This window comes from Pleurodeles waltl, chromosome 2_2 (genome assembly GCF_031143425.1).
Source record: "Pleurodeles waltl isolate 20211129_DDA chromosome 2_2, aPleWal1.hap1.20221129, whole genome shotgun sequence".
Lineage (NCBI taxonomy): Eukaryota > Metazoa > Chordata > Amphibia > Caudata > Salamandridae > Pleurodeles > Pleurodeles waltl.
The window spans coordinates 1,169,329,653-1,169,355,729 of NC_090439.1; the positions used below are offsets into that span (position 1 = coordinate 1,169,329,653).

Here is a 26,077-nt window from a genome sequence, read left to right on the forward strand (position 1 = left end):
CTGCCCCACTCCTGCTAGTATCCCTTCCCTTCTCCTACCCTGTCTCTGCAGCCCCACTACTTCCACTGCAGCCCCAATGCCCCCCGCTCTCTTCCACTGGGACCTCCCCTCTCTTCCTGTCCAATCTCACCAGTGTCTCCCCACTCAGCAGCCCTCTACCTCGCCCTCCACCTGGCCCTCTCCATCATCTGCCCTCCCTTCGGTCCAGTCCCCTCTCTGCTGCCAGACTTTTCCCCTTTTCCCCTAGTCCCTACAGCCCTCCTCCTGCTGACCCCTGCCCCTCTCCTGCCAGTATCCCTGCCCTCCTCCCACCCTGACTCTGCAGGCCCTCTGCCCTCCTCCACTGTGGCCTGTGTACCCTCCCGGTGCCGCCGGATGCCTCTGGTGATACTCTCACCCCTCCACTGCCTCCCTCCTACTTCCGCAACGCCAGCCACGCCCACTCGCCGCCCATTGGTCAGAAACTTGTTTTGTGCCCTCAGACGTGCCCTCGAGGCAGCGTACGCCCTGATTGGCCGGGAGCCCGCCCGCGCCCATTGGCTGCAGATAAACGTGTGAGTAGTCTCGCGGACAAGTCCCGCTCTCTTGATTGGTCGCTTCTGTGTAGTGCCTTGAACCCTGCGCCGCTTCACTAGCGCTATGGTCTGAGCACGGTCCTCGCTTCTCGGCCTCTCCTGGCGGGGGTCTTACAGAAGTGCAACATGTACATACTCAGAAAGATGGCTAAAAAAGCGGGACACCTTCCATAGGCACGTGCATGACCTGAGGCTCGGGCTGCCCCCCGCCGGCCATATGCCCCACTCTGATGCCTCCGCCGTACACAATTCAGAACAAGCATTGGCAAAGCCAATAGGTCTCGCCTTTGCCAAGGCCTTTTGTTACTGCTGTACAGCGTTTGCAAACATGTACCTGCCACCAGACCCAAGTCAGGCGGGGAGCTCCCCATTTTTGAAGCCAAAAATTGATTTATTTTGTCTGTCTCCCTCCTGAAATTGCTTCTCTTTCACGTGCAAGTCAATGGGAAAAATACATACTCCTGATTTTTTTTTTTTTTAAATCTCTCACTTTCCTCATCTTAAATGTTGGCATTTATACAATAGCCTATTTTTTTGCTAATGCTGTGCAGCTTGGCCTCAAGAAGAAAAGCATGACAATGTAGTCCCATTTTGTAGATGTGTGCATGCCTGACAACGTCACTGTGCATGTGCAAGGCTGCTAAATGATGCAGGCACCATTTCTTTATTTACAGTTCCAAGAATAACAGTGAAAAAAAGGGCACTCCCCAGCCCTATATAATTACGCCGTTAGTGGACTGTCCCAATGACATCTGGCTTCCCTCCCTCTTCCCACCCTTCCATCTTTCTCCCATTTCTGGACTACCTTATGATCCCACTTTACCTATTGTTTTCTGTTACCCCCTAAAATGGCATATGTTTGCATTCTTGTTTTTGTTGCCATTATTGCCTTGTACCAATACAATAAAGAGCATTAAAAAAAATAATTAAGGTGGAGGGATCTGAAGCAAATTGCTGCCTGCCGCTTAAAAAAAAAAAAAATTCTTTAAAAAAAAAGAAGGACCGCAGAAGCTTGGAGGAATGGATGATGGGAGTGAAATAAAACAATAATAAAGACAAATGTGGGAGAAGAAAAAGGCAGATCAGCACAAGAGTGACATAGCAACAGATATAGTGGGAATGAATTGCCAGAGCCAAAAATGTAGTGGTGTCCCCAAGTCACTGAAGTCACCATAATGTGACAGTTTATGCATTATGCATTACAGATCCACTATAGTAACTTGTGAAGATTTTAGAGTACCCTCATATCAGTTACCGTGCTGGGTCCCTCAAGGCTCCTCGCTTAGCCCCACTCTTTTTAATTTGTATGTTGCACCATTCACCAGACGTATTCGATCTTTTGGCTTCCTGGCCACTTCTTATGCAGACTATACCCAATTAATTATTCCTGTACATAAGAGTTGGGAAGAAGTCGCTGATTGTTTTCATCACTGCATGTGTAAGGTAAATAGAAGGATGAGCCTGAATTGTCTCAAGATGGACGGTGATAAAACTGAGATTCCACTTTTTGGGTCTAGTAGGGATATATGGAGCTCACGCTGGTGGCATCAGCGTGTGGAGGCTTACCTGTCCTCATTAGTTCGACCAAGAATCTGGGGGTTATTTTTGATAATGGCTTGTCTTTTAAGCCACAAGTTAATTCCATCACCAAAACCTGTTTTTGGACTCTTAAAATTTGGAAAAAAGGTTTTCCTTATTGTAGGTGGCTGGCCTGGCTTATAGTGGGTACCAATGGTACTTACACCTTGTGCCAGGTCCAGTTATCCCTTATTAGTAGATTAGTAGTGTTCTAGCAGCTTAGGCTGATAGAGGTAGCTATAGCAGAGCAGCCAAGGCTGAACTAGGAGACATGCAAAGCTCCTACTATACCACTTATATCATATAGGTACTATATCATAAGAAAGACAATACTCAGAGTTACTAAAAAGAAAGGTACTTTATTTTAGTGACAATGTGCCAAAAATATCACAGAGGATATACTCCCTTAGCAGGTAAGTAAAATGCATAAAATATACACAACAATCTAAATCAGGTAAGTAAAACAGTCAGAAAGTAGTGCAAACACTGTAGAATACAATAGGATGCAATAGGCCTAAAGGCAACACAAACCATATACTAAGAAAGTGGAATGCGAACCACAAATGGACCCCTAGCCTAGTATAGTGTGTAGAAGGTCGCTGGGAGTGTAAGAAAACACTAATTGTGTCCAAGATACCCCACCCCAAGACTCTGGAAAGTAGGAGTAAAGTGCTACTATTTCCCCATAAACACAGTAAAGTCGTGGTAAAGGACTTTGCAAAGACCACAACAGACTGCAAAGCACTGAAGACGGATTCCTGGACCTGAAGACCTGTAAAGGAAGGGGACCAAGTCCAAGAGTCGCTAAAGTGTCCAGTGGGGGCAGGAGCCCACTAAACCCCGGATGAAGGTGCAAAGTGGCTGCCTCTGGATGGAAGAAGCTGAAGATTCTGGAACAATGAAAGGTGCTAGGGACTTCTCCTTTGTGCATAAGATGTCCCACAGCGTGCTGGAGGATGCAGAGTTGTTTCCTTGGCAAAATACTGCAAACAAGCCTGGCTAGCTGCAAGAGCCGCGGTTGAAGAAAAAGGGTACTGCCCTGAGCATCGCAGGACAGAGTGCTGGGGACCTAGACTTGGCTGTTGTAGGAAAGTACCATCTTGCCTGGCATGTTACCCCCATATTTCACTGTATATATGTTGCTTTAGTTTATGTGTCACTGGGACCCTGCCAGACAGGGCCCCAGTGCTTATAAGTTTGTGCCCTGTATGTGTTCCCTGTGTGATGCCTAACTGTCTCACTGAGGCTCTGCTAACCAGAACCTCAGTGGTTATGCTCTCTCTGCTTTCCAAATTTGTCACTAACAGGCTAGTGACTAAATTTACCAATTCACATTGCAATACTGGTACGCCCATATTATTCCCTTGTATATGGTACTGAGGTACCCAGGGTATTGGGGTTCCAGGAGATCTCTATGGGCTGCAGCATTTCTTTTGCCACCCATAGGGAGCTCTGACAATTCTGACACAGGCCCGCCACTGCAGCCTAAGTGAAATAACGTACACGTTATTTCACAGCCATTTACCAATGCACATAAGTAACTTATAAGTCACCTATATGTCTAACCTTCACTTAGTGAAGGTTGGGTGCCAAGTTACTTAGTGTGTGGGCACCCTGGCACTAACCAAGGTGCCCCCACATCGTTCAGGGCAAATTACACCATTACACGCGTACACTAGACATAGGTCACTAACTATGTATAGCATCACAATGGTAACTCCGAACATGGCCATGTAACATGTCTAAGATCATGGAATTGTCACCCCAATACCATTCTGGTATTGGGCGGACAATTCCATGATCCGCCGGGTCTCTAGCACAGAACCCGGGTACTGCCAAACTGCCTTTCCGGGGTTTCCACTGCAGCTGCTGCCAACCCCTCAGACAGGTTTCTGCCCTCCTGGGGTCCAGGCAGCCCTGGCCCAGGAAGGCAGAACAAAGGATTTCCTCTGAGAGAGGGTATTACACCCTCTCCCTTTGGAAATAAGTGTGAAGGGCTGGGGAGGAGTAGCCTCCCCCAGCCTCTGGAAATGCTTTGATGGGCACAGATGGTGCCCATCTCTGCATAAGCCAGTCTACACCGGTTCAGGGATCCCCCAGCCCTGCTCTAGCGCGAAAGAGCTCCTCCAGTGTGTCCCAGACCTCTGCCATCTTGGAAACAGAGGTGTTGGGAGAACACTGGACTGCTCTGAGTGGCCAGTGCCAGCAGGTGACGTCAGAGGCTCCTTCTGATAGGCTCTTACCTCTCTTGGTAGCCAATCCTCCTAACTTGGTAGCCAAACCACCTTTTCTGGCTATTTAGGGTCACTGCTTTGGGGAATTCTTCAGATAAAGAATGCAAGAGATCACCAGAGTTCCTCTGCATCTCCCTCTTCACCTTCTACCAAGGATCGACCGCTGACTGCTCCAGGACGCCTGCAAAACCGCAACAAAGTAGCAAGACAACTACCAGCAACATTGTAACACCTAATCCTGCCGGCTTTCTTGACTGTTTCCTGGCGTTGCATGCTCTGGGGGTAGCCTGCCTTCACCGCTGCACCAGAAGCTCCAAAGAAATCTCCTGTGGGTCGACGGAATCCTGCCCCTGCTAACGCAGGCACCAAAAGACTGCATCACTGGTCCTCTGGGTCCCCTCTCATCCTGACGAGCATGGTCCCTGGAACACAGCAACTCTGTCCAAGTGACTCCCACAGTCCAGTGACTCTTCAGTCCAAGTTTGGTGGAGGTAAGTCCTTGCCTCCCCATGCTAGACTGCAAAGCTGTGTACCGCGTGATTTGCAGCTGCTCCGGCTCCTGTGCACTCTTCCAAGATTTCCTTCGTGCACAGCCAAGCCTGGGTCCCCAGCACTCCGTCCTGCAGTGCACAACCTTCTGAGTTGTCCTCCGACGTCGTGGGACCCCCTTTTGTAACTTCGCATGGACTCCAGTTCACTCTTCTTCCAAGTGCCTGTTGGGGTACTTCTGCGGATGCTGCTTGCTTCTGTGAGGGCTCCCTGAGTTGCTGAGTGCCCCCTCTGTCTCCTCCTCCAAACGGCGACATCCTGCTCCTTCCTGGTCCTCAGCAGCATCCAAAAACCTCTACCGCAACCCTTGCAGCTAGCAAGGCTTGTTTGCAGTATTTCTGCATGGGAACACCTCTGCAAGCTTCATCACGACGTGGGACATCTGTCTTCCAAAGGAGAAGTTCCTAGTCCTCTTGTTTCTTGCAGAACTCCAAGCTTCTTCCAACCGGAGTCAGCTTTCTTGCACCTTCCTCTGGGGTTTCCTGGGCTCCTGCCCCCCCGGACACTGTCGTGACTATTGGACTTGGTCCCCTTGCCTTGCAGGTCCTCAGGTCCGGGAATCTGTTGTCATTGCACTGCTGGTGTTTGTTCTTCCTGCAGAATCCCCCTATCACGACTATTGTGCTCTCTGGGGGTAGTAGGTGTACTTTTCTCCTACTTTTCAGGGTCTTGGGGTGGGGTATTTTTCTAACCCTCACTGTTTTCATACAGTCCCAGCGACCCTCTACAAGCTCACATAGGTCTGGGGTCCATTTGTGGTTTGCATTCCACTTTTGGAGTATATGGTTTGTGTTGCCCCTATACCTATGTTCTCCTATTGCAATCTATTGTAATTCTACACTGTTTGCATTACTTTTCATGCTCTTACTTACCTAATTTTGGTTTGTGTACATATAACTTGTGTATATTACTTACCTTCTTACTGAGGGTACTCACTGAGATACTTTTGGCATACTGTCATAAAAATAAAGTACCTTTATTTTTAGTAACTCTGTGTATTGTGTTTTCTTATGATATTGTGCATATGATATAAGTGGTATGGTAGGAGCTTTGCATGTCTCCTAGTTCAGCCTAAGCTGCTTTGCCATAGCTACCTTCTATCAGTCTAGGGGCCAGATGTAGAAAGCATTTTGCATGGTGCAAACTGTGAAAATCACAGTTTGCGCCATGCAAAATGCCTTTTGCGATGCACATTCATAATTTGTGAGTCGGTACCGACTCACAAATTGTAAATGCGACTCGCAAATAGGAAGGGGTGTTCCCTTCCTATTTGCGACTCGCATCGCTATGCTAAATTGCTTTGTGACCGCGAATGCGGTCGTAAATCAATTTGCAGTTACCACCAGTGTCACACTGGTGGTAACCCATTCGCAAAAGGGAAGGGGTCCCGATGGGAACCCTTCCCCTTTGTGAATGTTGCCAATAAGGGGTTTTCAGAGCAGGCAGTGGTCCAATGGACCACTGCCTACTCTGAAAAACCGAAACTAAAAGGTTTCGTTATTTTTTTTATTTTGCAACTCGTTTTCCTTTAAGGAAAATGGGCTGCAAAATAAAAATAAAAAACTGCTTTATTTAAAAAGCAGTCACAGACATGGAGGTCTGCTGACTTCAGCAGGCCACCATCCCTGTGAGTGCAGGGACTCGCTATGGGGTCGCAAAACGGGACCCACCTCATTTTTATTAATGAGGTGGGTCTTTGCGACACCATAGCGACTCGCAGTCGGTGTCTGAGACACCGTACTGCATCCGATTTTGCGAATCAGAAATTGCGAGTCGCACCAACTTTTGCTACATCTGGCCCTAAGCTGCTAGAAACACCTCTTCTACACTAATAAGGGATAACTGGACCTGGCACAAGGTGTAAGTACCTTTGGTACCCACTACAAGCCAGGCCAGCCTCCTACAGCTGTGCATGCAGGATTTCGTGGAAATGTGCACAGAAGCCCTCGTAGCTGCAGATCACACGGTGCACAGGATTACTGTCTGGAGAGAGAAGGCAAGGACTTACCTCCTCCAAATTTGGACAGTTGGACCACTGGACAGTCTGGGTCACTTGGGTCCACCACCTGTGTTCCAGGGTTCATGTTAGTCAAGATGAGAGGGGACCCAGAGTATCGGTGACGCTGAAGTTTGGTGCCTGCTGAAGCAGGGGGATGATTCCGTCGACCCACAGGAGATTTCTACGTGGCTTCCAGTGCAGGGTGAAGGCAAGCAGCCCCCAGAGCATGCACCACCAGGAAACAGTCGAGAAATCCGGCAGGATTAGGTGCTACAATGTCGCTGGTAGTCTTCTTGCTACTTTGTTGCAGTTTTGCAGGCGTCCTGGAGCAGTCAGCGGTCGATCCTTGGCAGAAGTCGAAGAGAGAGGTGCAGAAGAACTCTGGTGAATTCTTGCATGTCGTTATCTGAGGAAAAGCCTACTGGAGAGACCCTAAATAGCCCTCAGAGGAGGATTGGCCACCTAGTCAGGTAAGCACCTATCAGGAGGGGTCTCTGACATCACCTGCCGGCACTGGCCACTCAGAGGCACTGGCCCTCACACCTCTGGAAACAAGATGACAGAGGTCTGAGACACACTGGAGGAGCTCTGGGCACCACCCCTGGGGTGGTGATGAACAGAGCAGTGGTCACTCCCCTTTCCTTTGTCCAGTTTCGTGCCAGAGCAGGGACTGGGGGTTCCCTAAACCTGTGTAGACTGGCTTATGCAAGGAGGGCACCATCTGTGCCATTCAAAGCATTTCCAGAGGCTGGGAGAGGCTCACCCTCCCCTGCCTTTAACACCTATTTCCAAAGGAAGAGGGTGTAACACCCTCTCTCAGAGGAAATTCTTTGTTCTGCCTTCCTGGGACTGGGCTGCCCAGACCCCAGGAGGGCAGAACCCTGTCTGTGGGGTGGCAGCAGTGGTAGCTGCAGAGAAAACCCCAGAGAGCTGGTTTGGCAGTACCCGGGGTCCATAGTGGAGCCCCGGAGATGCATGGGATTGGCACTCCAATATCAGATTTGGCATGTGGGGACAATTCCATGATCTTAGACATGTTACATGGCCATATTCGGAGTTACCATTGTGAAGCTACATATGTAGTGCGCGCGTGTAATGGTGTCCCCGCACTCACAAAGTCCGGGGAATTTGCCATGAACTATTTGGGGGCACCTTAGCTAGTGCCAGTGTGCCCTCACACTTGGTAACTTTGCACCTAACCTTCACTAAGTGAGGGTTAGACATATAGGTGACTTATAAGTTACTTAAGTGCAGTGTAAAATGGCTGTGAAATAACATGTGCGTTATTTCACTCAGGTTGCAGTGGCAACGTATGTAAAGATTTGTCTGAGCTCCCTATGGGTGGCAAAAGAAATGCTGCAGCCCATAGGGATCTCCTGGAACCTCAATACCCTGGGTACCTAGGTACCATATACTAGGGAATTATAAGGGTGTTCCAGTGTGCCAATTGAAATTGGTAAAAGTGGACACTAGCCTACAGTGACCAATTTAAAGGCAGAGAGAGCATAAGCACTGAGGTTCTGGTTAGCAGAGCCTCTGTGACACAGTTAGTCACTACACAGGGCTACACATTCAGGCCATAAACTATGAGCACTAGGGTCCTGGCTAGCAGGATCCCAGTGAGACAGGCAAAAACAAACTGACATACATGTAAAAATGGGGGTAACATGCCAGGCAAGATGGTACTTTCCTACACTTATTTACAAGAGGAGCTCAGAATTATGGTGTCCCTTGCCCTGGTGATCTCCAAAATAGATTATTGTAATACTCTAATGCTTAACATTGATAAGCTCTCGCTCAGCAAACTTCAACTTATCAAGAATACTGCTGCTTGGTTAATACTTAATCTTCCCCGCTCAACTTCGGCCAATGCCAGTCTGAGACAGCTACATTGGTTACCTGTTAAGAAACGCATTATCTTTAAGACAATGGGCCTGATTACAACTTTGGAGGAGGTGTTCATCCGTCCCAAATGTGACGGATATACCACCAGCCGTATTACGAGTTCCATAGGATATAATGGACTCGTAATACGGCTGGTGGTATATCCGTCACTTTACCGTCACTTTTGGGGCAGATTAACACCTCAATCAGGCCCAATATGTTTGACACATAGGGGGTGATTCCAAGTTTGGCTGGCGGCGGGCGCCGCCAGCCAAACGGGAACCGCCAGAATACCGCTGCGCGGTCAAAAGACCGCAGCGGTTATTCTGAGTTTCCCGCTGGGCGGGTGACCGCCAGAAGGCCGCCCGCCCGCCCAACGGGAAACCCCTTCCCACGAGGAAGCCGGCTCCGAATGGAGCCGGCGGAGTGGGAAGGGTGCGACGGGTGCAGTTGCACCCGTCGCGATTTTCAGTGTCTGCTATGCAGACACTGAAAATCTTAGTGGGGCCCCCAGGGGCCCCACGACACCCGTTACCGCCAGCCAGGTTCTGGCGGTCAAAACCGCCAGAACCAGGCTGGCGGTAAGGGGGTCGGAATCCCCATGGATTCCCCAGGGCAGCGGGACCGCGGCTGTACCGCCGCGGTCAGAATGCCCATGGGAGCACCGCCAGCCTGTTGGCGGTGCTCCCGCAGTCGTTGGCCCTGGCGGTCCATGACCGCCAGGGTCAGAATGACCCCCATAAATCTTTATATATGAGCAGCTCTGAATACTTGTCATCGGGGCTTCGTTGGTATGTCCCAAGCCGCCAGCTTAGATCTACAGGCTCCTACCTGCTCCAAGTTCTGCGAACTCGTAAGGCCGGGTGGAGTGGCAAAGCACTTATAGTGGCTGCTGCCAAGTACTGGTATACGCTCCCCGTAATGATGAGGAAAGAACATAATTTTCAAGCCTTTAGAAAGCAGCTGAAAACTTGTCTCTTTCCGCAGTAGCTTTGGCTAACTCTTTTTCTTCTTCCTCTTGTTTTTCTGTCGGTCACTTCACTCCTGTTGCTTAGCACTTCGATGCCTTGGCAGGAATGCGCTTTATAAATACAAAATACATACATACATGCATACATTATGATAATCAAAATGTAGAAGGCCTAATGTAGAAAGTTGCACTGACACACCATTTAAATGTGCATTTTCTGATATTTCATTAGATTGATATGGGTGCCTTTTGAACTATATCACATTTCTAATGATTTATCAATGATTAATCAGTTTTAAAATCCGTGCAGACATGAAAATTGCACTTCTGCATTGTATTTAATGAAATGCATTTAGAAAGCATATTTGTTTGGCATGAAATGTATTCTTAACTCACATTACAGCAATCTCAATTAAATAACGGTTCAAATGCAGTGCATGGAGGAATTATTTGTGAAAACAACCAAAATTAAAAGACAAAATAAAAATACTAAGCAAAAAGCTTCCAAATACTTGAATATTGGCATCGCAACATCTTGTTTGCTCCTAGTTCAATTATAAGAGACTAAGGGGGCCATTATGACCCCGGCTGTCAGACCTAATGTGGCGGCAGTACCACAAACAGGCTGGCAGTACTTACCACCACATTATGACATTGCCGGGTTGGCTTCAGCCAATGTACCACTCCGACCGCCATGGCGGTAGCAGCCACTGGGTTGGAGATAAGAATCCCCAGCCCGGCGGAAGCCAGCAGCATTATGTCCCTGCCTACCACCATGGTTTTCGTGGCGTTCATAACGCCACGAAAACCATGGCGGTAGGCGCTATCAGTGACAGGGAATTCCTTCCCTGTCACTGATAGGAGGTCCCCTCCCCCAAACCTCCCCAGAACCCCCCCTACATTCACATCCCCCCAAAACACAGACGCATGCACACACTCATCCACACATACATACACGCATGCATTCATTCACGCACCCATATCATAACATAAACGCTGACACACATTACCATACATACATGTACTCACGCACATTCATACACGCACTCACACACATTCATGCACACAAACAACACTACACACACACTCGCATTCACGCACAAACTCACACATACATGCACACACCCACACACACACACAACACCCCCCGCTCCCCTCTCCTGTCAGAAACCCGACTTACCTGAATCCAGGGGGTCTTCCGGCAGTGGATGGGACGGGGCGCTGCTACCGCCAGCAGCGCCTGCCAGCAGAACACGGCCAAGCTGTATTATTTGTCATAATACGGCTGGTGGTGGTCTACTGGCGTGGCGCTGCTGGCGGTAGCAGGGCCACCTTACAGCCATCCGCCAGTATGGCCACAGCCGGATTTCCGCCCTTCTTGTGGCGGAAATCCGGCTGTGGTCATAATATGGCGGACGGATGGTAACTGTGGCAATGGTCTTTTGGCCTCTGTCGTCACAGCGGTATGCGGTTTTTACCACCATTCTCAAAATGACAGCCTAACAGTGTTAAAGTGCAATTCAGAATTAGAATGCAGAGAGAAGGAACAGTAACATATTCCAACATTAACATCACTTCGTCTTATATTTAATCAAATCTGATTACACTGCAGAAACATAAGCCACAAGCCTTAGGGCCACATGTGCAATCGCAACATTTTGTGAGTTCCTAATTGGAACTTTTTGCGACTTGCAATGAGGAACTCACAAAATGCAATGTACTACAGTGTGTTTAACACTGTTAGCAATTCCCAAATGGGTTGCAAGGGACTTGCCTCGTCAATATTAATGAATTGCAAAATAGGGTTGATAAATGGCAAAAGGCCATTTAGCATTCGCAAACAGCCCAATTCGCTATTTGCAAACGCTAAATACTTTTGTACATGTGGCCTCATCACTTGAAATTATCATAGCGAAAGGAAAATAATATGCAAGGAGATTGCATTTGCGTGGCAAGACCTAGGGGGAGTTATTACAACTTTGGAGGAGGTGTTAATCCGTCCCAAAAGTGACGGTAAAGTGACGGATATACCACCAGCCGTATTACAAGTCCATTATATCCTATGGAACTCGTAATACAGCTGGTGGTATATCCGTCAATTTACCGTCACTTTTGGGACAGATTAACACCTCCTGCAAAGTTGTAATCAGGCCCAATATGTCTGACACATAGGTGGTCATTCCAACCTTGGCGGTCGGTGTTAAAGGTGCGGCTAAACCGCCAACAGTCTGGCGGTAAAAAAAATGGAATTCCGAGCCTGGCGGAAACCGCCAACAGAGACCGCCACTTCAACACACTGCCCGCCACGGCGGTACAAACAAACAGCGCGGCGGTCACCGCCAACAGACAGGCGAGAGTCAATGTACTGCCCACCCCATCACAACCTATCAATCCGCCACCTTTTCCGGGGCGGTAGCCCCACCGATAAAAACACGGCGGAAACAGCCATTTCGAATGGAAAACGCTCACCTCCATACAGCCCACGAGGAATCTGGACAGCATGGAACCCGAACTCCATATCCTCCCAGCGATTGTCTATCTGCTCCTCTACCAGGAGCACGAACGCCGGCGCAGAAGACAACGGTGAGTACTGCACCTACGACACAGGGGAGGGGGGAGGGAAAAAATTACGAGGACACACATACGCGACACACCCACCCCCACCCTCACCCACTACAACACACACATCAATGCATAGCAACAACTCAGAGTTACACCCCCCAAACCCCCCGGAAGAATGCAAAGACAAAAGGAAATGATTCTAAACATTGGAATATATTGTATCACTGGCTTAAAAATATATCACACATCTAAAACCTTTATATACACAAATTTTAAAGTCTGATCATCGTAGCAGGCATTGTCCGTGGACCACTGGGCCCAAATCACATGGGCAAAGCCCACACAGGATACCTGACTCCAACGGAGAGAACACTGCGGGGGCATCAGATAGCAAAACTACAGGCACCTCAGGGGGAAGGGAAGGGGGGGCACCTCAGCCAGATGAGTCCACGAGGCCAGATCCACGAGGGGCCTCCATGGCCACTGTTCCATCCTGGGGAGTGCAAAGCCACAGTCTCTCAAGTCTCTACAATGGATGGCTTGCCCACTGTGCCATCCTGGGGAGTACAAAGCCACAGTCTCTCAAGTCTATACAGTGGGTGGTATGCCCACTGTTACATCCTGGGGAGTGCAAAGCCACAGTCTCTCAAGACTCTACAGTGGGTGGGTTGCCCACTGTGCCATCCTGGGGAGTGCAAAGCCACAGTCTCACAAGTGGATAACAGTCTCCACTGGTTCTGGAGGGGGGCTGGTGCCCAGAGTGCTTCGTGCAGCCCTGCCCGACACAGAGGCTGGCCTGCCCCTTCCGCCAATGGGTCAGCGGTGCTTGAGACGGCGGTGCCCAGTTCAGCGGTGCTTGAGACGGCGGTGCCCAGTTCAGCGGTGCTTGAGATGAAGGGCCCTGTTCGGCGTTGCTTGAGACGGCGGTGCCCAGTTCAGCGGTGCTTGAGATGAAGGGCCCAGTTCAGCGGTGCTTGAGATGAAGGGCCCTGTTCAGCGGTTCTTGAGACGGCAGTGCCCAGTTCTGCGGTGCTTGAGATGAAGGGCCCAGTTCAGCGGTGCTTGAGATGAAGGGCCCTGTTCAGCGGTGCTTGAGATGAAGGGCCCAGTTCAGTGGTGCTTGAGATGAAGGGCCCTGTTCAGCGGTGCTTGACACAGCGGTGCCCAGTTCAGCGGTGCTTGAGACGGCGGTGCCCAGTTCAGCGGTGCTTGAGATGAAGGGCCCTGTTCAGCGGTGCTTGAGACGGCGGTGCCCAGTTCAGCGGTGGTTGAGATGAAGGGCCCTGTTCAGCGGTGCTTGAGATGGCGGTGCCCTGTTCAGCGGTGCTTGAGATGAAGGGCCCTGTTCAGCGGTGCTTGAGACGGCGGTGCCCAGTGCAGCGGTGCATCGGATGAGTGTCCAGCTCAGCGGATCCGGCCATGGCATGGAGGTCATTCGCCACCTGACTTGTGGCTGGCGGTGCCTTCCTGCCCATCTGTCGTGTGGCTGGCGGGGCCCTTCTGGGCTGCAGTACCGGGCCTGTGGGTGTCCTCCTGCCCACCTGGGATGGGGCAGGCGGGGCCCTCCTGGCCAGCTGGGCTGCTGGCGGACCTGTCGGACGTGCTGCCCTTCCCAGCCTTCCCTGTTCGCCTGTGGCCCTTCCCCACCTTTGGCGGTGTGCCAGGTGGCACCACACTTCCTGCCGGAGCCATGGTAGGGATTTTGGTCCCTGGTGTCTTCGGCCTCTCGCGCCGGCCACTGACAATCTTCGGATGTTTTACCTGGGGTGGGCTGGCCGTGCCTTGGCTCCTTACTGAACTGGCTGCCCTTGAGGGTGGGGGACTCCACAGTCCATGGCACACTGTCATTACAGGTCCCGCTTTTGTGGTGGCTGAGGTGCTGACTGGAGTCCTATGAGATGGACGGGGTGGGGGAGTTGTTGGAAAGAGGTCAAGTTTGGAAAGGAAAAGCAATTTAGGAACAGAGGGACGGGTAGGTGTAGTGGGTATGGGAGTGGAGGAAGAGGTTGTGGTTGTAGGAGTCTTCAGTCTGGTGTCTTTGGGTGCAGGTGCTTGGGCTGGATGCTGTCGTGAGGTGGATGGCTGTTGGGTGGGTGGCTGCCTGCATTTGTGTAGCTTGGAAGAGGGGGTCACAGACACAGTGGGAGAGGACACAGGGGACATGTAAATGGTAGTGGGGGTGGTGACTGCACGTGTGCGGGGGGTTCTGGTGGGTGTGCTGGTGATGGACGTAGTGGCTGAAGATGTTGTGCATGCAGGTGTGAGTGGAGACGTGACAGGGAGGGAGGAGGGAGACGAGGAGGAGGGGGACACAGTGGAGGCAGTGGGTGTTGGTATGTCTGTATGTGGATGTTGCTTGTGTGAATGCTTGTGTGATGTGTGGTGCTTATGTCTGGATGAGCTTCCCTTGGGTGTTGAGGTGTGTGCAGGCTGGTCTGGTGGTGTGTCTGGGATAGGCTGAGGTACAGGTGATAGGGTATGGGTGGAGGAAGTTGGAGGGGAGAGGCTAGAGACAGGGACAATTGCTGCCATCAGTGCTGAGGCCAGAGTGTTGAACGATCACTGATGGGCAGCCTCACCAGAATGAATGCCCTCCAGCTATGCATTACTCTGGTGCACCTCCCTTTCTACACCCTGGATGGCATTCAAAAGGGTAGACTGCCCAACAATGAGCGTCCTCAGGAGGTCAATGACCTCCTCACTGAGGGCAGCAGGGGTGACAGGGCCTGAGGTGCCTGGGGCGAAGGAGATGCCCACCTTCCTGGGTGAGCGGGCACGGGGCAAACGCTGAGGGGCTGCTGGGAGGGCGGTGCTGGTGCGCTGGGTGGCGGCTGTACCTGTTGGTGCGGGGGGCACGGATGTTGCCGCCACCACAAGGGAGCTCCCTTCAGAGGACGAGTCCGTGTCACTAATGTCTGCACGAGTCCCCGCTGTGGAGCTCGCCTCGCCCTCCGTCCCACTGGTGATTTCGGAGTCCGTTGCATGGCCCTCCAGGGCCATGTGGGATGCAGCTCCCTCGTGCTCCGATGCCACTTCTCCTCCGCCTGATGATGCTAATGCATACATGAACAGGAAGACCACAACAAAGGGGGGGTGGGAAATAAAGACATGTTGAGTGCATGCATTGGCGACACCGTTGGCGGAGAGGACAGACACAGAAGCCCCCTGCACTACGCTGCGCACTTGGGGTCGACTACTCAGTCCGTGGGACATGGCCTACAAGCCTATGGGAGACAACTGCACACATAGATGACACAGGGCCATGGATAACTGTACTTGGCACCCTACAGAGGTGGGGGGCTGGGGCACAGGGCCATGCCTTACGGAGGGGCCTAGCCTACAGAAATCGCCCTGGCCTAGGGATACCCACAGCCCTCCTCCCCCACCCAGACACCTCCACTGAGCGCAAAGTCAGCAGAATAAGGTTGTACTCACCCCCTTGTGTCTGCTGTGATGTCCTCACGCGCCCATCCAAATCGGGGTAGTCCACCGCCAGGATCCGGGACATCAGGGGGGTCAAAGTACGACTGGCACCCCTCCCACCTTGAGAGGCCATCCCCAGCTGAGCCTCCGCCGTCTTCCTGCTCCAGCGTCGGATGTCCTCCCATCTCTTCCGGCAGTGGGTGCCCCGTCTCTGGTGGACCCCCAGGGCCCGGACGTCCTTGGCGATGGCACGCCAAATGTCTATCTTCTGGTGGGCGCTGACCTATGTGAAATGTACAGGGGGAGAAAAAGAGTCATCACCTTCTGCACCCTCAATGTGAGTGGCCCTCCATCCCTACCCTTGCCATGTGGCACATTCTGTCATCCGTCGTCTGATACATGCCTCATTCGCTCCCCTCCCCACCATCTTTCATCCACCCGACACAACACAGGCATTGCCCCCAAAGCATGGTCCCAGTGTACTTACCTGTTGGTCTGGAGGACCGTTGTCAAAGCCCAGCTCACCTGAGTCCTTGTTCAGTTCTGATGGAGGTTGAAGACAATCCGACCCCACCCTGAAACTGCTTGTTCCAGCACACTAGTTTTTAAAACAGTGCACTAAGAACAGAAGCTCAAGGGAAGGGGGGAAGTGGATAAAATAAAATAGAGAGACAACACAGTTCTTGCGTTTCCACTGTTGAAGTGCTGCACAAATCTGCGGCCCTTTCTGACTTCTGTAGAAACTGGTGCCTAATGAAACATAAACAAAGAACAGATAAGTACAACCTATTCCTAAATGGGTTCCTGACTATCCCTTTATTTATTAGAAATTCTCTTCTAAAAGTACCTCTTGGATCCTGGTCTCTAGTTTCCAGGTTTGGAATGTGTTACTGCTCTGGGATGTGCTTTCTATTGCTGTAAAGCTTCTAAAACATTAAACAAATACCGTTATCAGAATTACCAATATCAAACATTCATCTTAATATAACTAAAGCCTAAACTCCCAATAGCAGACTCACTTTTCCCATATTTCCAGAATCTTTTATAAAACAACTACTGTACTTTTACAGCAAAATACAGCATGTAATTTGTGCAAGTCCTTGATTTACTGTTTGCCTTGCTGTTAATGGTTTCCACTGTTCGATTCTTAAAAGTTCCATAAAAAAAAAATGTTTGCTTCACAAAGTTCCGCAAAGTATTCTTGTAACAAAGAGTTTGAATCACAATGTTCGTGGAAGGTATCTTGTTTCAAATTGTCTATACACGAATCCATAAATTGTTGTCAAAGTTCTTTCAGGTAATAAAAAGTTTTGCACTTACTTGTTGCTGGCAAGAGATACTGATCAGTCTAACCTTGACTTCTTTCTCTTTTTCAGGTTGCTTGTAGGAGAGAGGCTGAGGCAAGGAGGAACCGGAAACCGGAAGAAGGAAGAGCCAGCAGCTGCACCCATTGAAGCCAATGAAAGTCTGTAGAGAGCAGGAGTGCCAGCGCCGAGGGATCTGTTCTCAGGTAAGCGGGAGGTAGACGAGCACAAGCACTGGGTGAGGCTCGGGGGCTGCCTTTTATAGACAGGGCTGGGTGTGGTTTGAAGGGCTGGGTGTGGTCCTCACATGCTGCACATGTTCTTGAAAGGTGTGCAGAGCTGGGTGTGGTTTGAAGAGCTGGGTGTGGTCCTCACATGCTGCACATGTTCTTGAAAGGTGTGCAGAGTTTCAGTTATTATGCAAATGAGTTGAATTAACACATGGCCTAGGGAAGAGTGTTTTAAAGAAGCCTTGGTAAAAGCAAGGCCCAATGTGTAAACAAAACAGCACATTAAACAAGATACACAGAAGCCTAGGGGGGGGGGGGGGGGGAAGGTGAGATAACAAGAAAGGCTTTCAATAGTAAGTTTAAAAGGGAGCTATTACAGAACCCACTAGTGCAGTGAGAGGGGACATGCTCTTTGCTGTGCACAAACCCTAACAGTTGCCCCCCTCAAAGGCCCTCCTACAGGACGGGGTTTTCCTGGATTTTTTAAATAAAACCGTCTAATCAGCTGTGGGGCATGTACATATGATGCTGGTTCCCATGAATTCTCAGATTCATCATATCCTTTCCATTCTACTAAATAAAACAGACGTCCACTAATTCTTTTTGAGTCTTTTATGCTTTTCACTTCATATTCTAGATTTCCCTTAATTGGTATGGGTGGAGGTGGTGGTTCAGGTCGGGTTTTTGGGTTGTACGGCTTAAGCAAGGACACATGGAATGTAGTATGTACTGGATATTCTTTTGGTAAATCTAATTTTACTGTTACCGGGTTTACTATGGCAGTTATACTAAAGGGTCCAATGAAACGTGGTTGCAGCTTTCGGGATCCTTCTATGTTTAGGTTCTTTGGGGAGAGCCATACCTTGTCACCAATTTTATACATTGGGGCCTCAGATCTGTGTTTGTCTGCTTGTCTTTTCATGCTTTCCTTGTACTTTAATAAATGTTTCCTGGCTTTGTCTTGTATGTCACCTAACCTCGTTAGTCTATCCGTTACTGTAGGTAACAGGGAATCTTCTAACAAAATGGGTATAGCTCTTGGATGATACCCCTGCAAGAAATAGAATGGTGAGCAAAGTAGAGCTGAATGCTCAGTATTATTATAAACAAACTCCGCTACAGGGAGAGCTTCCAACCATTCACTAGAATAATCAGCCAATAAACAACGTAGCGTTTGAAGTAAGGTTTGGTTCAGTCGTTCAGTCTGTCCATCTGTCTCTGGGTGGAAAGCAGTGGATAATGCCACATCTATTTTCAGTTTTTCACATAATTTTTTCCAAAATCTAGAGTTGAACTGGCTCCCTCGGTCTGACACCACTTTGCTTGGCAAACCATGTAAACGCACAATTTCCCTTATAAAAATATCGGCAAATTCTGCCGCCGTGGGTAATTTCCGTAATGGTACAAAATGTGCCATTTTAGATAAAAAATCCACTATAACCAACACTGTTGTGAAAGATTTTACAGGTGGTAAACCTACAATAAAGTCTACGCTCACAGTGTGCCAAGGTTGTTTGGGTGTTGGCATTTGTATTAACAAGCCGTCAGGGGCCTTATGAGAAGATTTATGTCTTGCACAAATTGGACAGGTAGTGACAAATTGCTTAATGTCCTTTCTTATAGTGTCCCACCAAAAGTGTTTTTGCACATTTTCCAGGGTTTTTACCCAACCAGGATGACCTGCCAACGGTGAGGCGTGATGCCAAATTATCACCTGTGTTTGTAATTCAGAGGTGGGTACTAACAGCATGTTGTCGTGATACAATAAACCTCGTTGTATTGTGTTATGGGAATCCTTTAACCAATCCTGAGGTGCTATTTGCATGTGTGCATTATATAGATCCGTGATGAAATCCTTCTGTTGTACTGGTGCCAAAAACTTTTGGGGAAGAATAATGGGTTCTCCTATTTTATCTTGTTTCATGTCTGAGGTATGTCCGTATCTAGATAACACATCAGATTGAATTTGTTGTGCACCTGGTCTATAGGTTATTACAAAGTCAAATGTGCTAAAAAAATTTAACCAGCGCATCTGACGTGGTGTTAGTGCTTTAAGTGATCCAAAAAACTGTAGGTTCCTATGGTCAGAAAAGATTGTAACTGGGTACTTGGCTCCCATTAAATGGTGCCTCCATTCTGAAAAGGCTACTTTGATAGCTAGTAGTTCCCTTTCAGCCACAGTGTAATTTTGTTCAGCTGGCAATAACTTTTTAGAATAGAAGGCTATAGGATGTAACTGGCCATCTACTGCATCTCGTTGAGAGAGAACTCCTCCTAAAGCTACTTGTGAAGCATCCGCTTCAACAAAAAAGGGCAAGTCAGGATCAGGATGTTTCAGAATTGGGGCTGAAGTGAACTTTTGTTTTAGGAGTTGAAAGGCGTGTGCCGCCTCATCAGTCCAAAGAAATCGTTGCCCTTTCCGCAACAAGGTAGTTATTGGGGCCGCAATGTCTGCAAAATGTGCAATAAACCTCCTATAAAAATTGGCGAAACCCAGAAATTTCTGAATATCTTTTACAGAGGATGGTTCTGGCCAATCAGCAATAGCACTGATTTTCTTTACATCCATAGTCATTCCTTGAGGTGACAGGCAGTATCCTAAAAAGTCCACCTTGCTGACATTAAAAGTACACTTTTCTAACTTAGCAAAAAGATGATTTTCTTTTAACTTTGATAATACTGCACGAACGTGTTGGGTATATTCTTCTGAGTTCTTAGAGTAAATGAGGATGTCGTCTATGTATACTATGACACAAACGTCCAGGAATTCGTGTAGGACCTCATTTATAAAGAACTGAAAGGCCGCAGGGGCATTACATAACCCAAAGGGCATTACTGTGTACTCAAATAAACCAAACTTTGTCTTGAAAGCTGTGTTCCACTCATCCCCCTCTTTTACTCGGACCAGGTGGTAAGCTCCCCGCAGATCTAGTTTAGTGTATACAGTAGAATGTCTTAATTGATCCAACAACACAGGTATTAGAGGAAGAGGATATTTATTCTTTATTGTAGCCTTATTTAGTCCTCTATAATCGATACACGGCAGCAGGGATTTATCCGGCTTCGGGATAAAAAAGAGTGGAGATGACACCGGAGATGTGGAATGACGGATGAACCCAGACTGTAGTAGGTCATCTAGGTAGGTTCTTAAGTATTTGGTTTCTTCGTCAGTCAAAGCGTATACTCTGTTATTAGGTAAAGGGGCCCCTGGGATAAGATCTATACGACAGTCATAAGACCGATGTGGGGGCAGCACACTAGCCTTTACTGGATCAAAGACGTCTTTAAAGTCAGAATATTCAGGAGGGAGATTTGGTTCATCTTGTGTAAGACTAGCACAGTGTAATACTGTGCTCTGTTCTGTACCTGCTTCTTGATAGCAATTGGTTCTACAGAAAGAGGAATCCAAAGTAACAGTTCTATTCACCCAATCAATTTTTGGGTTATGAGTTGTTAACCAGGGTACCCCGAGAATCAAACCAAAATTAGGAGAATCTATCAGATCAAAGCTAATCACCTCTGTGTGCCCGTTCTGACAGACCATAACAAGTGGACTTGTTTGTTTTGTGATTAATCCAGAGGTCAATTCTGACCCATCCACTGCACAAACTGCTTCTGGACAAGGCTTTAGGCACATAGGAAGTCCTAAGTTTTCAGCTAACTTATTATCCACAAAATTTCCTGTCGCGCCTGAGTCCAGTAGGACAGGGAGAGAATGCCTCACTTGGGTAGTAACAATTAAAACGACCTGAATTATGAAATGTCTAGGTATGTGCGGTACCATGAAGGCTGCAGCATTAGAGGTTTGATTAAGATGTTTTCTCGAACAAGTAACCTCTCCCCTTGTCGAGCTTAATCGTTTCCCGATTCAGTTGAGGAGGTGGAGGAAATAGCACCCTTTCGTGGAGTTTTAGGCTTTACTGGACATTCTCTGACAAAGTGACCTGCCCTGCCACAATATAAACATAATTGAAGTTTTCTCCTTCTTTCTTTTTCCTCTGATGTGAGTGGACCTCTGAGTGTCCCTATTTGCATAGGCTCAGGTTCAGGGAGTTTATTATCTGGGTCTTTCTTCTCCTGTCTAATAAAAGTTAACCGTGATTCCAGTTTATATTTATCTCCCTTTCTTTCTCCTAGTCTATGTTCTAATTTCACAACTAAATCTACAAAGTCCGAATAGTCTTCTGGCAAATCAACGATATGAGCCAGCGCGTCTTTTAACTCGTCTCTCAAACCTTTATAAAAAAGGGAGACACGCTTTTTTTCTGGCCACTGTGTCTCGGTGAGTAAACGATTAAAACTAGTGAGATAGGTCAATAAATCCTTGTTACCTTGTTTAAGATTTAAAAGCTCATTATCACTTGCCTGCATGAAAGTGTGTTTTGCAAAAAGGCTGGTCATGGTACGTTTAAATTGATTCCAATTATGGAGGATGGGATCATCTCTCTCCACAAAAGGAATTGACCAATTGGCTGCTGTGCCACCCAAATAAGACAAGACGAATGCCACTTTCGTAGCATCAGTAGGGAATTGTTGTGGCTTACAAACGAAGTGTAATTCTGTCAAAGCCCAGCTCACCTGAGTCCTTGTTCAGTTCTGATGGAGGTTGAAGACAATCCGACCCCACCCTGAAACTGCTTGTTCCAGCACACTAGTTTTTAAAACAGTGCACTAAGAACAGAAGCTCAAGGGAAGGGGGGAAGTGGATAAAATAAAATAGAGAGACAACACCGTTCTTGCGTTTCCACTGTTGAAGTGCTGCACAAATCTGCGGCCCTTTCTGACTTCTGTAGAAACTGGTGCCTAATGAAACATAAACAAAGAACAGATAAGTACAACCTATTCCTAAATGGGTTCCTGACTATCCCTTTATTTATTAGAAATTCTCTTCTAAAAGTACCTCTTGGATCCTGGTCTCTAGTTTCCAGGTTTGGAATGTGTTACTGCTCTGGGATGTGCTTTCTATTGCTGTAAAGCTTCTAAAACATTAAACAAATACCGTTATCAGAATTACCAATATCAAACATTCATCTTAATATAACTAAAGCCTAAACTCCCAATAGCAGACTCACTTTTCCCATATTTCCAGAATCTTTTATAAAACAACTACTGTACTTTTACAGCAAAATACAGCATGTAATTTGTGCAAGTCCTTGATTTACTGTTTGCCTTGCTGTTAATGGTTTCCACTGTTCGATTCTTAAAAGTTCCATAAAAAAAAAATGTTTGCTTCACAAAGTTCCGCAAAGTATTCTTGTAACAAAGAGTTTGAATCACAATGTTCGTGGAAGGTATCTTGTTTCAAATTGTCTATACACGAATCCAGAAATTGTTGTCAAAGTTCTTTCAGGTAATAAAAAGTTTTGCACTTACTTGTTGCTGGCAAGAGATACTGATCAGTCTAACCTTGACTTCTTTCTCTTTTTCAGGTTGCTTGTAGGAGAGAGGCTGAGGCAAGGAGGAACCGGAAACCGGAAGAAGGAAGAGCCAGCAGCTGCACCCATTGAAGCCAATGAAAGTCTGTAGAGAGCAGGAGTGCCAGCGCCGAGGGATCTGTTCTCAGGTAAGCGGGAGGTAGACGAGCACAAGCACTGGGTGAGGCTCGGGGGCTGCCTTTTATAGACAGGGCTGGGTGTGGTTTGAAGGGCTGGGTGTGGTCCTCACATGCTGCACATGTTCTTGAAAGGTGTGCAGAGCTGGGTGTGGTTTGAAGAGCTGGGTGTGGTCCTCACATGCTGCACATGTTCTTGAAAGGTGTGCAGAGTTTCAGTTATTATGCAAATGAGTTGAATTAACACATGGCCTAGGGAGGAGTGTTTTAAAGAAGCCTTGGTAAAAGCAAGGCCCAATGTGTAAACAAAACAGCACATTAAACAAGATACACAGAAGCCTAGGGGGGGGGGAAGGTGAGATAACAAGAAAGGCTTTCAATAGTAAGTTTAAAAGGGAGCTATTACAGAACCCACTAGTGCAGTGAGATGGGACATGCTCTTTGCTGTGCACAAACCCTAACAGTTGCCCCCCTCAAAGGCCCTCCTACAGGACGGGGTTTTCCTGGATTTTTTAAATAAAACCGTCTAATCAGCTGTGGGGCATGTACATATGATGCTGGTTCCCATGAATTCTCAGATTCATCATATCCTTTCCATTCTACTAAATAAAACAGACGTCCACTAATTCTTTTTGAGTCTTTTATGCTTTTCACTTCATATTCTAGATTTCCCTTAATTGGTATGGGTGGAGGTGGTGGTTCAGGTCGGGTTTTTGGGTTGTACGGCTTAAGCAAGGACACATGGAATGTAGTATGTACTGGATATTCTTTTGGTAAATCTAATTTTACTGTTACCGGGTTTACTATGGCAGTTATACTAAAGGGTCCAATGAAACGTGGTTGCAGCTTTCGGGATCCTTCTATGTTTAGGTTCTTTGGGGAGAGCCATACCTTGTCACCAATTTTATACATTGGGGCCTCAGATCTGTGTTTGTCTGCTTGTCTTTTCATGCTTTCCTTGTACTTTAATAAATGTTTCCTGGCTTTGTCTTGTATGTCACCTAACCTCGTTAGTCTATCCGTTACTGTAGGTAACAGGGAATCTTCTAACAAAATGGGTATAGCTCTTGGATGATACCCCTGCAAGAAATAGAATGGTGAGCAAAGTAGAGCTGAATGCTCAGTATTATTATAAACAAACTCCGCTACAGGGAGAGCTTCCAACCATTCACTAGAATAATCAGCCAATAAACAGCGTAGCGTTTGAAGTAAGGTTTGGTTCAGTCGTTCAGTCTGTCCATCTGTCTCTGGGTGGAAAGCAGTGGATAATGCCACATCTATTTTCAGTTTTTCACATAATTTTTTCCAAAATCTAGAGTTGAACTGGCTCCCTCGGTCTGACACCACTTTGCTTGGCAAACCATGTAAACGCACAATTTCCCTTATAAAAATATCGGCAAATTCTGCCGCCGTGGGTAATTTCCGTAATGGTACAAAATGTGCCATTTTAGATAAAAAATCCACTATAACCAACACTGTTGTGAAAGATTTTACAGGTGGTAAACCTACAATAAAGTCTACGCTCACAGTGTGCCAAGGTTGTTTGGGTGTTGGCATTTGTATTAACAAGCCGTCAGGGGCCTTATGAGAAGATTTATGTCTTGCACAAATTGGACAGGTAGTGACAAATTGCTTAATGTCCTTTCTTATAGTGTCCCACCAAAAGTGTTTTTGCACATTTTCCAGGGTTTTTACCCAACCAGGATGACCTGCCAACGGTGAGGCGTGATGCCAAATTATCACCTGTGTTTGTAATTCAGAGGTGGGTACTAACAGCATGTTGTCGTGATACAATAAACCTCGTTGTATTGTGTTATGGGAATCCTTTAACCAATCCTGAGGTGCTATTTGCATGTGTGCATTATATAGATCCGTGATGAAATCCTTCTGTTGTACTGGCGCCAAAAACTTTTGGGGAAGAATAATGGGTTCTCCTATTTTATCTTGTTTCATGTCTGAGGTATGTCCGTATCTAGATAACACATCAGATTGAATTTGTTGTGCACCTGGTCTATAGGTTATTACAAAGTCAAATGTGCTAAAAAAAATTAACCAGCGCATCTGACGTGGTGTTAGTGCTTTAAGTGATCCAAAAAACTGTAGGTTCCTATGGTCAGAAAAGATTGTAACTGGGTACTTGGCTCCCATTAAATGGTGCCTCCATTCTGAAAAGGCTACTTTGATAGCTAGTAGTTCCCTTTCAGCCACAGTGTAATTTTGTTCAGCTGGCAATAACTTTTTAGAATAGAAGGCTATAGGATGTAACTGGCCATCTACTGCATCTCGTTGAGAGAGAACTCCTCCTAAAGCTACTTGTGAAGCATCCGCTTCAACAAAAAAGGGCAAGTCAGGATCAGGATGTTTCAGAATTGGGGCTGAAGTGAACTTTTGTTTTAGGAGTTGAAAGGCGTGTGCCGCCTCATCAGTCCAAAGAAATCGTTGCCCTTTCCGCAACAAGGTAGTTATTGGGGCCGCAATGTCTGCAAAATGTGCAATAAATCTCCTATAAAAATTGGCGAAACCCAGAAATTTCTGAATATCTTTTACAGAGGATGGTTCTGGCCAATCAGCAATAGCACTGATTTTCTTTACATCCATAGTCATTCCTTGAGGTGACAGGCAGTATCCTAAAAAGTCCACCTTGCTGACATTAAAAGTACACTTTTCTAACTTAGCAAAAAGATGATTTTCTTTTAACTTTGATAATACTGCACGAACATGTTGGGTATATTCTTCTGAGTTCTTAGAGTAAATGAGGATGTCGTCTATGTATACTATGACACAAACGTCCAGGAATTCGTGTAGGACCTCATTTATAAAGAACTGAAAGGCCGCAGGGGCATTACATAACCCAAAGGGCATTACTGTGTACTCAAATAAACCAAACTTTGTCTTGAAAGCTGTGTTCCACTCATCCCCCTCTTTTACTCGGACCAGGTGGTAAGCTCCCCGCAGATCTAGTTTAGTGTATACAGTAGAATGTCTTAATTGATCCAACAACACAGGTATTAGAGGAAGAGGATATTTATTCTTTATTGTAGCCTTATTTAGTCCTCTATAATCGATACACGGCAGCAGGGATTTATCCGGCTTCGGGATAAAAAAGAGTGGAGATGACACCGGAGATGTGGAATGACGGATGAACCCAGACTGTAGTAGGTCATCTAGGTAGGTTCTTAAGTATTTGGTTTCTTCGTCAGTCAAAGCGTATACTCTGT

General features: G+C 47.5%; 1 long non-coding RNA gene across 1 annotated transcript; it reads left to right on the forward strand.

The window, feature by feature from the left end:
- The first annotated feature begins 461 nt into the window (after positions 1–461).
- LOC138275027 (uncharacterized) lies at positions 462–22,866 on the forward strand. The gene is made up of 3 exons (XR_011200405.1): positions 462–554; positions 17,151–17,284; positions 22,738–22,866. It is a non-coding gene; the product is annotated as an uncharacterized lncRNA (long non-coding RNA).
- The last annotated feature ends 3,211 nt before the right edge of the window (positions 22,867–26,077 follow it).